General features: G+C 38.2%; 1 pseudogene; it reads left to right on the top strand.

The window, feature by feature from the left end:
* The first annotated feature begins 5,147 nt into the window (after nt 1-5,147).
* On the top strand, nt 5,148-6,839 carry LOC108830644 (BAHD acyltransferase At3g29680-like; annotated as a pseudogene).
* The last annotated feature ends 6,082 nt before the right edge of the window (nt 6,840-12,921 follow it).

The following is a 12,921-nucleotide window of genomic DNA, read 5'->3' as shown; positions in this document are numbered from 1 at the left end:
AGAGAACAAAATGAACCTGCTGATTGTTTGGCTAAGACTTCTTTATATAATGTACACACTTTCTGGGCCTAGACCTATTTCAATTTAACGAATTATTGTTGTTAAAAAAAAAGAGATTCCTATTAAATGTTGAAAAGATAAATCTAACGTTTCTTCCTCAACCATCAGTGGATATCAAATCCTATTTCATATAAAAAAACAAAGTCTTAAATAGCTCATTTAATGGGGTTTTCTATGTACATAATATTTAAATTCTTAAATTTTTATTATATCTAAATATTTTTGTTAATTTATTAAAGGTTTCTAATGGGATTGAATCTCAGACGAAGCAATTTTTACACCAAGAGGTTTGAGTTTCAATTCCCGGAGAATGCATATTATGCAGAAATTAGAGAAAAGTTTTAGAAGAAATTTTCAGCATGTCGCAAAGAAAAATTATACGTGAATCCTTATATATAGCAGATATAATGGTCGGCTATAATATTATCTATGTTATATTTCTCATAGTTTTTGATAGCATAATAAAGAACCGGACAAAAAAATTATTGGGAAGGATATACTAGAGTTATATTTGTATTTATCTTATGTCTTGTAGATAAGTCTAATGTCCTATATGTAAGGAGTCAAGGTTATCTTGTACGTGTATATAACAGAGCGTTAGCTCACCGTAATAGACAAGTCATTCAGTTTACAAATTCACATATACTTTACATGGTATCAGAGCAATAAAATCCTGAGATCATATCTGTTTTCTTTTCCGAAGTTCGGTTAGTCTGTGAATCATCGTTCTGAGAAGTTCTCAAAAGTATGGTGGACGGTGATGATTCTTCCGCAATCAAAAGTTCAACCACTGAGGTTGAACAGAGAAAAGCCGGTGCTGCAGGTCCGTATTCTCTGCATGCATCAGATAATCATGGTGCTCTAATAACGTCAGTGATGTTTACCGGTGAGAATTACAATGAGTGGTCTACAGAGTTGACAAACGCACTCAAGGCCAAGAGAAAGCTAGGGTTTATAGATGGAAGTATTTCTAAACCATCGATTGATGATGCTAACTTCGAGTTGTGGTCGTCTGTTAACTCGATGATAGTAGGTTGGATTAGGTCATCAATCGAAGCTCGTGTTAGATCTACGGTTACTTTTATATCTGATTCTCACAAGTTGTGGGACAACCTGAAGAAGCGTTTTTCAGTTGGAAACAAAGTTAGGGTTCATCATCTAAAGGAACAGTTGTCTTCCTGCAAACAAGATGGTCAATCTGTGATGGAATATTACGGTCGTCTAGCCAAGATGTGGGAAGAGCTTAATATGTATAAGCCGATCCCAGCGTGTAGTTGCAGTGCAGCAGTTGAATACGAGAAGGAGCGAGAAGAGGAGAAAGTGCATCAGTTCGTAATGGGCTTAGATGAAGCAAGATTCGGTGTTGTTTGTCAAGGGATCATTGCAAGTGATTCAGTGATAGATCTTGGTGATGCATATGCCAAGATAGTTCGAGAAGAACAGAGACTTAACTCCTCAAAAGAAAGAGAGACTCAACAGAATGCGGTTGGCTTTACTACCAAGAAAGAAACATCAGAGTCTACTAATGCAGTTCAAGGACGGCGTGCAATTCAGTGTTCACACTGTGGTAGAAGTGGACATGAGAAATCAAATTGCTGGCAATTAGTAGGGTTTCCTGATTGGTGGGAAGAAAGAGCAACCAACAGAGGAGATAACAGAGTTTCAAGAGGAGGTCGTGGTCGTGGTGGAGTTAGAAACACCGGTTCTCGTGCTAACAATGCTCAAGCCACAACGTCAAACTCTTCTTCGTTTCCAGTATTTACAGAAGAACAGATGAGAGCTCTTACTCAGTTGATTAATGAGAAGGCAAAGTCGTCGGACAAATTGACTGGTAAGCGTAGATACGGTGATCTTATTCTTGACACTGGAGCCTCGCATCATATGACAGGAGCCTTTTCTCTACTTACCAATGTCAAGAGTATTCCTCCGTGTCCAGTTGGGTTTGCAGACGGCAACAAAACCTATGCTACCCATATTGGAGTGTTTCCTTTATCTGACAAAATAACACTCCTTAATGTGTTATATGTTCCGAGACTTAACTGTTCTCTCATCTCGATGTCTAAGTTGTTACAACTTACAACAGACACACTGCTTTGCTCTTTTAACAGACACCATTTGTGTTTTACAGGATCGTTTCACGAGGACGGTGATTGGAGCAGGTGAAGAGCGAGATAGGGTTTACTTCTTTAAGGATGTCATGGCTGCAAGAGTTTCGGTTTCTGATACGGATGTTAGTTCAGAAGATCAGTTTCGGTGGCACCAAAGGCTAGGACATCCTGCGTTTTCAGTGTTATCTTCTTTAAAGTTGTGTTCTGTTTCAAATAAATCTGTTGCTCCAAGTCCTTGTGACACTTGTTTTCGAGCAAAACAGACTAGAGAGGTTTTTTATGATAGTTCTAATAAAACTACAGAGTGTTTTCAACTTATACACTGCGATGTTTGGGGTCCCTATCGCACAAAATCATCCTCTGGAGCTCGTTATTTTTTTACCATAGTTGATGACTACTCACGCTCAGTCTGGACTTACCTGTTGCTTGAAAAGTCGGAGGTCCGAACTGTTCTCCAGAACTTTATAACAATGGCAGCAAAACAATTTGATAAAGAAGTAAAGACAGTGAGAAGTGATAACGGTACGGAGTTCATGTGTCTCTCTAGTTATTTCAGAGAAAATGGAATCAAACCTCTTGTGTTGCTACACCGCAGCAAAATGGCCGCGTTGAAAGAAAGCATAGACATATACTAAATGTTGCAAGAGCGATTTTGTTCCAATCTAGTCTTCCAGTCAAGTTTTGGGGTGAAGCTATATTGACTGCATCTCATCTTATAAATAGAACTCCTTCGAAAGTTATCAATGGACGGTCTCCATACGAGTTGCTTTATGGAGAGGTACCGAGTTATGATCATCTCAAGGTATTTGGTTGTTTGTGTTACGTACATCTCAAGTTGAGAGACAAGAACAAGTTCAGTCCAAGGAGTGCTCTGATACCACATTAGATTCATGTTAATTATGGGCTTCCAACTTAAAACCAATTGGCAATTAGTGGATTGGCCCTAACCCTTTATATATTACTTAATTATTTCTCCAACTACCGATGTGGGACTTTATTCATCAACACTCTCCCTCACGCACATGCGTGGACAACTGTGGGAATACCATCCACGGAGTGGCCCAACATCGGGTGGCTCTTTTTAATTTAACTTTGATCCACAAAGATCGACTGCTCTGATACCATATTAGATTCGGGTTAATTATGGGCTTCCAACTTAAAACCAATTGGCAATTAGTGGATTGGCCCTAACCCTTTATATATTACTTAATTATTTCTCCAACTACCGATGTGGGACTTTATTCATCAACAAAAATATTTTTGGTAATTTATTATTGAGACTGCTATAACGCCATAGTTAAGTATTTAAAATTTGAATGGAAACATATTATAATATCAACTAGAGCATGACCCGCTCGCCCGAGCGGATGTATGTTCTAAGTTTTTTTTTTTATAAATATATATTATTTTTAATTGGTGATATATATTTTTAAGGTCTAGGACATATTTGGATATCTGGAAATTTTAGAATATCTAGATCCGTGATTATAATATTCGGATTTGGACTGTATTTCAAAAAAAAAAAAGTATTTGGATCCGGATATGTGCCTTGCACGTATCCATCTAGACATTATAATATCCGCAAGTATCTTGTTCCGGGTCGGGATCAGTAAAAATAATTTAAAAAATAAAAATATTTTTAAGTATAAAAAATCTATAAATGTTACATAAATTGTTTTTTAAATAATTTATGCATATGATATTATTAAAATTAAAAATATAATATTATAAAACTAATTTTATATATAAATATTAATATATCAAATATAATCATATATATAATGCCACTATTTTCTCTATTCTAAGAGCATCCATGTGTATCACTTATTAATATTGTGGGGCCCATATTCGTTTCGGTTTGATCTAATATTTTGGAGTTTGGTCTAATATATTTTAAAAATGCGGATCCGAATCTGAATATCTAGATTTAAAAATTAAGATATTCATATTCGATTTTGACGGATCCAAAATTTTACTATCCGCATTTGGATCCAAACACCTTAAATATCCTATTTCGTAGCGGATTTAGAGTGGATCTCGGATCGAATCCGAATCACGGATAATAAGTCCCAAGCCTATATATTTACGGATAATAAGTCACATGCCTATATATTTAACATAAATTTAGCACACAAAAGCCAAAATAATCAAAATATTTCAATTAAAAAAAGGTAAAATATCTGATATGCTCGCCTTAAATGATGATGAATAAGTTAATGCTAAAATCTAGCGAATATATGAAACAACTGGTTATTGGTCTACTTGGTTTGGCTTTGAATACTGTAAGGTTACGCTGTAAAAATTAATTAATAGGATGGTATAGCAAACACATGGTTTAGCGAAGTAAGGGGTTAGTGAATGCATAAAACTACTCTGTATAGATTAGTGGTATTCGATTGTAATTATGTTAAAATATCTGTATTATTTAATATATGAAAAATATTTAACATAATGGTTATAGACTTTTGCAAGAAAATATAAGAATGGTTATATAGACTTGCTAACAGTTTGTATGTCTTAGGTTGACCTATAATATCTCTGGTATATTAAAGCAAAATGGTTAGTTATGTTATGTTATAAAAATATATTACCATTAAACATATTCATAAACAAAAAAAGGAAGTTAAAAGTTAATATGATTGGAGTAATATGTGTGTATCATCGGAACAAATATACTGGTTACCACTAATTGAGGCAATATTATAGAAATATTATTAAATAATGATTTATTAAATCAGTGGTATAGGAATGTAAATATTAGAGAAAAGTTAGGGTTAATTCAATTTTGTACTTCAGTTTTAATAGTTTAGAAGATTAAGATAACACACATTTTTTACAGCTAGTTTCTGAAATTAAAAATATATTCTAATCCATTCAATCAAATTATTGGTGATGACTGACATGATTCACGTGTATTGGTTCTACAGTAGCATGATTCACGTGTATTGGTTCTACAGCTAGAACTTCTACTTGTCGGATCTCAGCTGTTGGTGTTGATATATGTTTAGCAAGATAGAGACTCCTATTCAATCTTTAGAAAAAATATAAAACAAGAGAGACTATCAATGGCGCTAAAAGTGATCAAGAACGTCCGAGTCAGCCCTGCTACCAAATCGTCCGAAGAATCTGTGAACTCCTTCAGTTTCCCTCTAACCTTCTTTGAGCTAGGCTGGATAAAATTCCATCCTAGTCAGCGAGTCATTTTCTACAGACTCACCGAGTCATCATCCGAGACATTCCATTCTCACATCCTCCCAAAGCTCAAGCTCTCTCTCTCCTTTGTCATCGGTTACTACCTCCCCCTAGCCGGCCGCCTCACTTGGAAGCCACAAGATCCAAAGCCGTCCATCATCGTTTCCAAGCATGACACGGTGTCTCTTACTGTCGCAGAGACCGACGCTGATTTCTCCTTTTTATCCAGCAATGGACTACGTCCTGCGGCCCTGTTTCATCCTTTGGTACCTGAGTTAGAAGTCTCTGATGACTCGGCGACCCTTCTTTCTATACAAATCACCTTGTTCCCGAACCAAGGATTCTGTGTCGGCATTGCATCGCACCACTCTGTCAACGACGGTACAACGTCAGCATTGTTTATTAAATCATGGGCTCATATTTGCAGATTGCAAGAGCATAGCAACGCCATGGATTTTCCTCTTCTTCCCAAGGATCTAACCCCGACTTTTGATCGTACGGTCATCAATATTCCATCCGGACTTGAGTCAAAACTGATTGAGTTTTTGTCATCTCTATCAAAAAGGACAGGGACGACTTTAAAACCCTGAAGCCACCACCCCTCGATGAGATAAGCTCCGAAGTTGTCCGTGCCACAATTGAGTTAACATCGGAGAACATAGAGAAACTCCGGCAACGAGTCAAGAACCAATCAGCTCGCTCTCCGCTCGAGCTTCACTTGTCAGCCTTTGTCATCGCCTATGCTTACTCATGGACGTCTGTAGTGAAACCGCGTGGAGGCAACCCGAACAGACCAGTACGATTTATTTATACAGCAGACTTTAGGTCTCGTTTAAACCCACCACTTCCTGCGACATACTTTGGGAGCTGTGTGTTTGCGATAGGTTGGCTCCAATACGAAGCGAGAACATTTTTGAAAGAAGATGGTTTTATTAAAGCAGTCGAGATTCTAAGTGAATCAGTAAAAAAATTAGGTTCGAAAGGGATAGAGTCACTCTTTGAGGACTATGTGCAGAGAGCTAAGAATATTATACCAGATGCACAGGCGGGAAGTGTGGCAGGGTCAACCCGATTGGCTATAAACGGGACAGATTTTGGATGGGGCAGACCTATTAAAACCGAGTTCGTGTCAATTGACCGCAATGAAGCATTCTCTATGTTGGAAAGGAGGGATGACTCTGGTGGTGTAGAGATTGGAGTGTGCTTGAAGAAGGGCGACATGAATATTTTTCTTTCTTTATTTAAAGATGGCCTAAGCGATTAGACTTCAAAAGTGAGGCCTAAGCATCATCTCGCCCAGACATATCGTGGACTACAATGCCTTGGATGTATCGTATTATTGTTGTATGGTTCTTACTTCGATTAGTTACTCATTTTTATTTTTGTTGGGGCTTTAGCTTCTACTTAAGTTTATTTCATTGTAAGCTTTTAGTGGCTGTTGATTAATAACAAAGAGCTCTCCTTGGTCTCTGCAAAGAACATTTAGATGTGTAACTTCTCCAGGCGGGTCTGATGGTTTCTACAGCGTTGGAGCTGGAGCCCTGCTTCTATTGTTCTTTTCTGGCCTTGCTGGGTATGTGACTGACGGACAGATACCTGAAGACGTGGAGGCTGAGCCGGCTGAACAAGGATATGACTGATTTCATGGCTACCACCCGTTTTTTACTATCTAAATGTTCTAAACCTTTTAAATTTAAAAGTTAGTTACAACTAATCTTTGCGACTGGGAACAGTTGCGGGTGGATAATTATTTTTCTAAACAATGTAAATATAAATATATTCAATAAAAAAAATTAAATTGAAATAGTAGAAATACTAATATATATATACATATATATATATTATATTTAATTTATATTATAAAACCTTAAAACAAAAGTAGTTTCTATAATTTTTTTAATTAATAGTATAATTTATAAATCTAACTTTGTATGTGTGTATTGTTGACGCCATGAGTCACAACACGGTTTCCATGAGATCATTGATCAATGAAGTTGATTGCGATCGGAAATTGCAAAGCTACTCTTCTATTTCCATTTCTGTTATCAATAAATGATTTAGGGATTTGTAAACTCTATCATTGGTGCAGTGAGTGTGGATCGAATCAAACGTGATGATGAGGAAGTTTGATGAATTGAAGGCGATATTGGGAGAAGCAGAGGATCTATTGATGGATTCGTCAGAGGAGTGACATAGTTTCACAGGGACTATGGAGGGTGGATGAATGATATGCTCAAATTATACCTTTAAACTACTTTGCAAATTTCTAGGCGCAGAAGCAGTAATTAGAGATCAAATCCGCAGAGACTCTAAGATCACAAAATAGATTTTTGGTCTATTTCTACCCGAGTTGAGTCAGGTATCAATCGCCAACAATGTGGTGTTGATCGAAACTGTGTCCAAAAAAGTTCTCAATTTAGCTTGGGAACCAATTTCGACAATGTAGAGGTTCTCATCAGGTAGAAATCATCAATGGGAACAACCTAGTCAACCATAATCCATGAAAGATGATCAACAACTCCATTTTCCACTCCTTTCTTGTCCTTAACCTCAGTGTCAAACTCTTGAAGAAGTAGAATCCATCTCAGTAGCTTTGGCTTAACATCTTTTTACGCATTAAATAATCGAGAGCGGAATGATATGTATGCACAATCACTTTTGATCCAACCAGGTAAGGATGAAAGTTATTAGAAGCAAACACTATCCAATAACTCCTTTTCAGTAATTACATAGTTCTTTTACTGAGTGTTCTCACTAGTAAAAACATACCGCATAGCCACGAAAATACCACTAACAAATCGTGGGTAAATAAGCAAAGAACCGTGGCAATCTAATTATCAGCCACGATTCTATGTCGAGAAAATACCGTGGCTATAGTTCCGTGACTACAAAAAACCGTGGCTTAGCGTGGCTAATTAGCCACGTTTTTACCAAGAAACTTTCGTGGCTATATTAGCCACAAATCTATCCTGTCTGGATCGTGGCTACGCATAGCCACGAACTTTGCCACTAATTTTCTGTGGGAAGTAGTAGCCACGAATTTTGCCACTACGTTTTCGTGGGAAGTAGTAGCCACGAATTTTGCCACTACGTTTTCGTGGGAAGTAGTAGCCATGAATTTTCTTTGTTTGTATCGTGGCTATGTAGCCACGGTTTTATTCATTATGTTGTGGCTAATCTTAACCAGGTTTTTTTTAATTCCGGTTCTAATTCAATTTCTAATTCAATTTCCAATTCAATTTTTTATTTTAATCCTAAAACACAATTGAAATTATAATCATAAATAACTTGGTTTACAAAAGCTAAACATAAGATTATATTATATATTAAACAAGTGCATTGAGTTAAGAACAAAAGTAGAGAGTTTGAAGGATGCTAAACATGCATCTAAAAGCCAAAAGAGAGTGTTAGATAGAAAGATGCTAAACATGCATCTAAGCCTGAGTCGAAGGGTCTTGTTGCTGAGCAGTAGCTTGGGATCGAAGTGATTGGATGAGATCAGTGATTGCAGCCCTTGTTGCTGCGAAGTCATCCTTCATTGTTGCCACATCCTCCTTCACTGCACTTACATCAGCCTTCACTGCACTTACATCAGCGATCACACTTTGGAAGCTTGTCTCAAGTCCACTCACACGCAACTCCAGCTCCAGGTTGCGGGCAAGAGAAGCTGGGACTCTTGCAGATGGTGCATGTTCCCTATACTGGGCACTGCCGAGTCCATAGACATACCCCCTCTTACCTCTAGCATTCTGAGAGAAAAAGCAAAGTAGATTCAGTCCAAAACAACTCGACATACAACAAGATGAGTCTATACAGGAAACAGACTCAGACAACACCTAATTTCAACTCCACAGACAACAAAACTCCTAATTCCAACTCGACATATTGCAAAATTCATAATTCAAACTCCAAAGAAAACAAAAATATCAACAACAAACACATGATATTTTTATTATTAACCTAATATTATAGAGGAAACAAAACACATGACAAGAGTTTGAAAACATACCTTCAAATAGGCTTGGTTTAACAGGATGCGAGAAGGAGCTGAGGTTGCTGATGGACTTTGTGGTGATCCATCAGTGTTAGTGTTAGAGACCTGAGTAGCTTCCATCTCAGCTTGAGTTACCAGTTCTTCTGCACGATAGTCCACAAAAGTGCCATCCTTGTTCGTGTGTGTCCTCCTGACAAGGTCTGTGTAGGATGGAGGTTCACCAGTCTCAACCGTTTGCAAAAACAAGTGAAAAAAAATTAGTTAGGAAAATGTGTAAAAATAAAGAGAAGGGAAATTACCATGTTGTATGCTATTCTTGCAAAACCAACAGGTCCTGCATTGTGTTTGTGTACCCTTTTACCCACAGGGTCAGACTTGCGGCTCTTAGCAGCTTTCTTGCTCTTCTTCTTGGCTGGTTCTGTCGCCCAATGCTCCATAAGGGTAGTCCAGTTCTTCTCATTGATATACTTTGGCTGCTTGTTTTTCCTCTTCTTCGTGCTAATCCTTTCACCAATCGAACTCCATGTTTCCTTCTTCCACAGACCATAGACCAAGTCATTAAACTGTTGCTCCAAGTAGAAATTTTGCTACAAAAAGAAAACAATACAGTTAGTGGTTATCAAAGAACAATTTAGAGCTAAATTTAAGTTGGTAAATCACTTACCACAAACGTCTACCACCATGAATCCCTCCTATCGTTAGGGACAGCCGTCCAATTCTTCCAAGGTCTCATGTAGTATCCTTGCCATGTTGCACGGATGAAAGCATTGACTGATGGGTCAATAGAGAACCTAAACAGACCACAAACATTAGAGCCATCAGAGGCAATCCTAGAGATACCACAAACATTAGAGATATCACAAACATGAGATATATCAGAGACAGTTAAACAATGAGAGAGTAAGCTTACCATAAAGCTCCATTGAGCTTATCAGGATGGAGGTGTGGCTGGGATATCCTAGCAGGAGAATTGAACATGGCATTGAGAGACATTTGCGGATAGCTATTTGAACGGGAGGATGAAGCTTGTCCGATTGCAGCCACTCCCATGGCACCAGGTGGCATAGGAGGAGATGTCCCTTGTCCTCTTCTTGAAGACATCTGCAGTTAACAGAAGAAAAAATTAATACAGAGACAAAGAGAAACCGACACAACAATGAGAAATAGAAAATACTGCTAACTAAATCCCAAACACTTATATTGCGAAAAACTCTATTACAGAAACAAACTCAAAGCGAACAACTCTATCACAGAATCAAACTCTATTACTGAAACAAACCCTAATCGAACAACTCTATCACAGAATCAAACTCTATTACTGAAACAAACCCTAATCGAACAACTCTTCACAGAAACAAACTCTAAATCGAACAACTCTAAGACAGAGAAATAAATCCTAAAATTAATCAGAGAAAAGACCATAAATCGATGCTGTTAAACTAAACATGCAAGACTAAAACAGATGGGAAGAGAAAGAGAAAGAGACAGAGACAGATCGAGTCGGCGGAGAGAAAAGTTGGTAACCTTGATGAGGAAGGGTTGAAGATGATGGAGAAGAGACAGATGGGAAGAGAAAGAGACAGAGACAGATTGGAGACGGCGGAGAGAATCGTCGGACAGGGTTAAAGACGATGGAGAGAATCGTCTTTCGAAATTCTTTAAACTTTCGGCTAAGTGTTGAAATGAAGTCGACTGATAGTATAACCCTAAATCAAAGCCACGAAATAATAGTGGTTAAACCGTGGCTAGCCTGAAATTAAACCGCGAATCCAAAATTTATTAGAGGCAATACTAAAAATTAGGAGCCAAACCGAATTAGCGTTTCAGTTTTTAAAGATACCGACGACAACTAAGTGGCCATATCGTGGCTATGATAAAATAAAACCGCGAAACCAAATTACATAAGAGCCAGTACCAAAAATACATGGAGCCAAACCGATTTAATTAACCGAGCCAAAACGAAAATTCAATTAGCCACGAAAATAGAGTGGCTACTTCGTGGCTATACCCTATAAGTGAAACCCTGAAGCGCTAACCCCTAAACATTCAAAACACCACCACAACTCTCTTACTTACATTCTCATACTTACACATACTACAAAATCATTATAATCCTACAAAATTAATAAAAATAATTTTACAACATTATTTTACACATATATTATAATATTTTACAACATTCTTCTTATTTTATCTTACAACTGATACGTCCTGAGATTGGACAGGATCACTCAATCGGTTTGTGAAGGATATGAACTCTGAAAAGAGAACTATGGAATGATGGGTGACACAAAAGGTTGCGGAAAGACCCTTTGATACTACCAGATTCGATTGTTGCCGGATGTGACGCACCGGTCCAACAAAAGAAGGTTTGTTTGCTAAGTGATAACCTCACCAAGAAATAGGAAAGTTCTATGCTAAGAACAAAGAGAGAAGACTCAAAATAAAGAAGCAATTTCGTGGATCTCATTACCATGAAAGGGAGTACATTATATAGTGTTTTGAGTCAAAGAAAAAATAAAGAAAAATGCAGAAAACAAGGCATAGAAAACATAAATTTGACTAAGACTAGTCAAAGTGTGGAAAACAAGGGAAGACCAGTCAAAGTGTGGACTCAAAGGTTGACTGGTCCAGATTCAGAAAGATGTCCAAGTTCGTCCGTGATGATCTGGTTCGTCGCGGTAAGGAGATGGACGTACGGAGGTGCGGCCGCGGGGGTGATCATCGAACTGTTTTGAAAGTATGAAGATTTTACTCGACCCAAATCTTCAGAAAGTCTAAGAATCCTTGCCTTAGAGAATTTGGTCGAAGAGAAGTCCATGATAGCGTCAAAAGAAGAAGTAAGAACGTTGGTCCGATCATCGGGATGTGCGGTACGGACCAAACGGGTGAGAAGTGAGAAGTTGCGGTCGTGGTCTGACTCCGACTGTTCCAAGTGAAGTCTGGCTCGTCTGTTGGCTTTGTCTTGACGAGTTGGACGGGAAAGATCATATGTGGTTCGGTCAGATCGGTCATCAGGTCGTGGATCCAGCCTTAGCTCGTTTCCGGACGAACGCGGGTTGATCCGGTACACTGCTCGGTTGGACTGCTTGGCCTGGATGGATGGATGAACCTCGGTTGGTCTGATCTGAGCGTCCTGGTCGTTGAGCTGGTCCTGGTCCGGGTCCTGGGTCGCATCATTCCCTTCCTCTTTAAAAGGATTTGTCCTCAAATCGATTGTACCTGTACCAAAAGGGAATAAATCAGATTCAGAGGTATTAAAATTCAAGAAAAAATCAGTGAATGGAAAGTTTGGACAGAAACTTCCTTGGTGGTTTGAACTCGTTTCCCACAAGTAATTCCAAGTCCTTTGGCATCCATCAGTGCTTGCTCTCCTTGGGAAATGATCATGCTTATCCTGTTCATTCAAAACAACTAGAGAAACCACATCAAATCTGCGAAAGAAATGATCAAAGGGTTCCTCTATCCTTAAGACATCAAAAACAGGATCCAAGCTCTTAGGATAATCATCAAGCACGTGGGCAAGCATTAAGCAAGTAAACTGAGTGCCAAAAATCGGTTTATCAA

Source organism: Raphanus sativus, chromosome 7, assembly GCF_000801105.2.
Source record: "Raphanus sativus cultivar WK10039 chromosome 7, ASM80110v3, whole genome shotgun sequence".
In the NCBI taxonomy this organism is placed as follows: Eukaryota; Viridiplantae; Streptophyta; class Magnoliopsida; order Brassicales; family Brassicaceae; genus Raphanus; species Raphanus sativus.
Note: the sequence above shows the minus strand (reverse complement) of the source record. Positions and strands in the feature narration are given on the sequence as shown.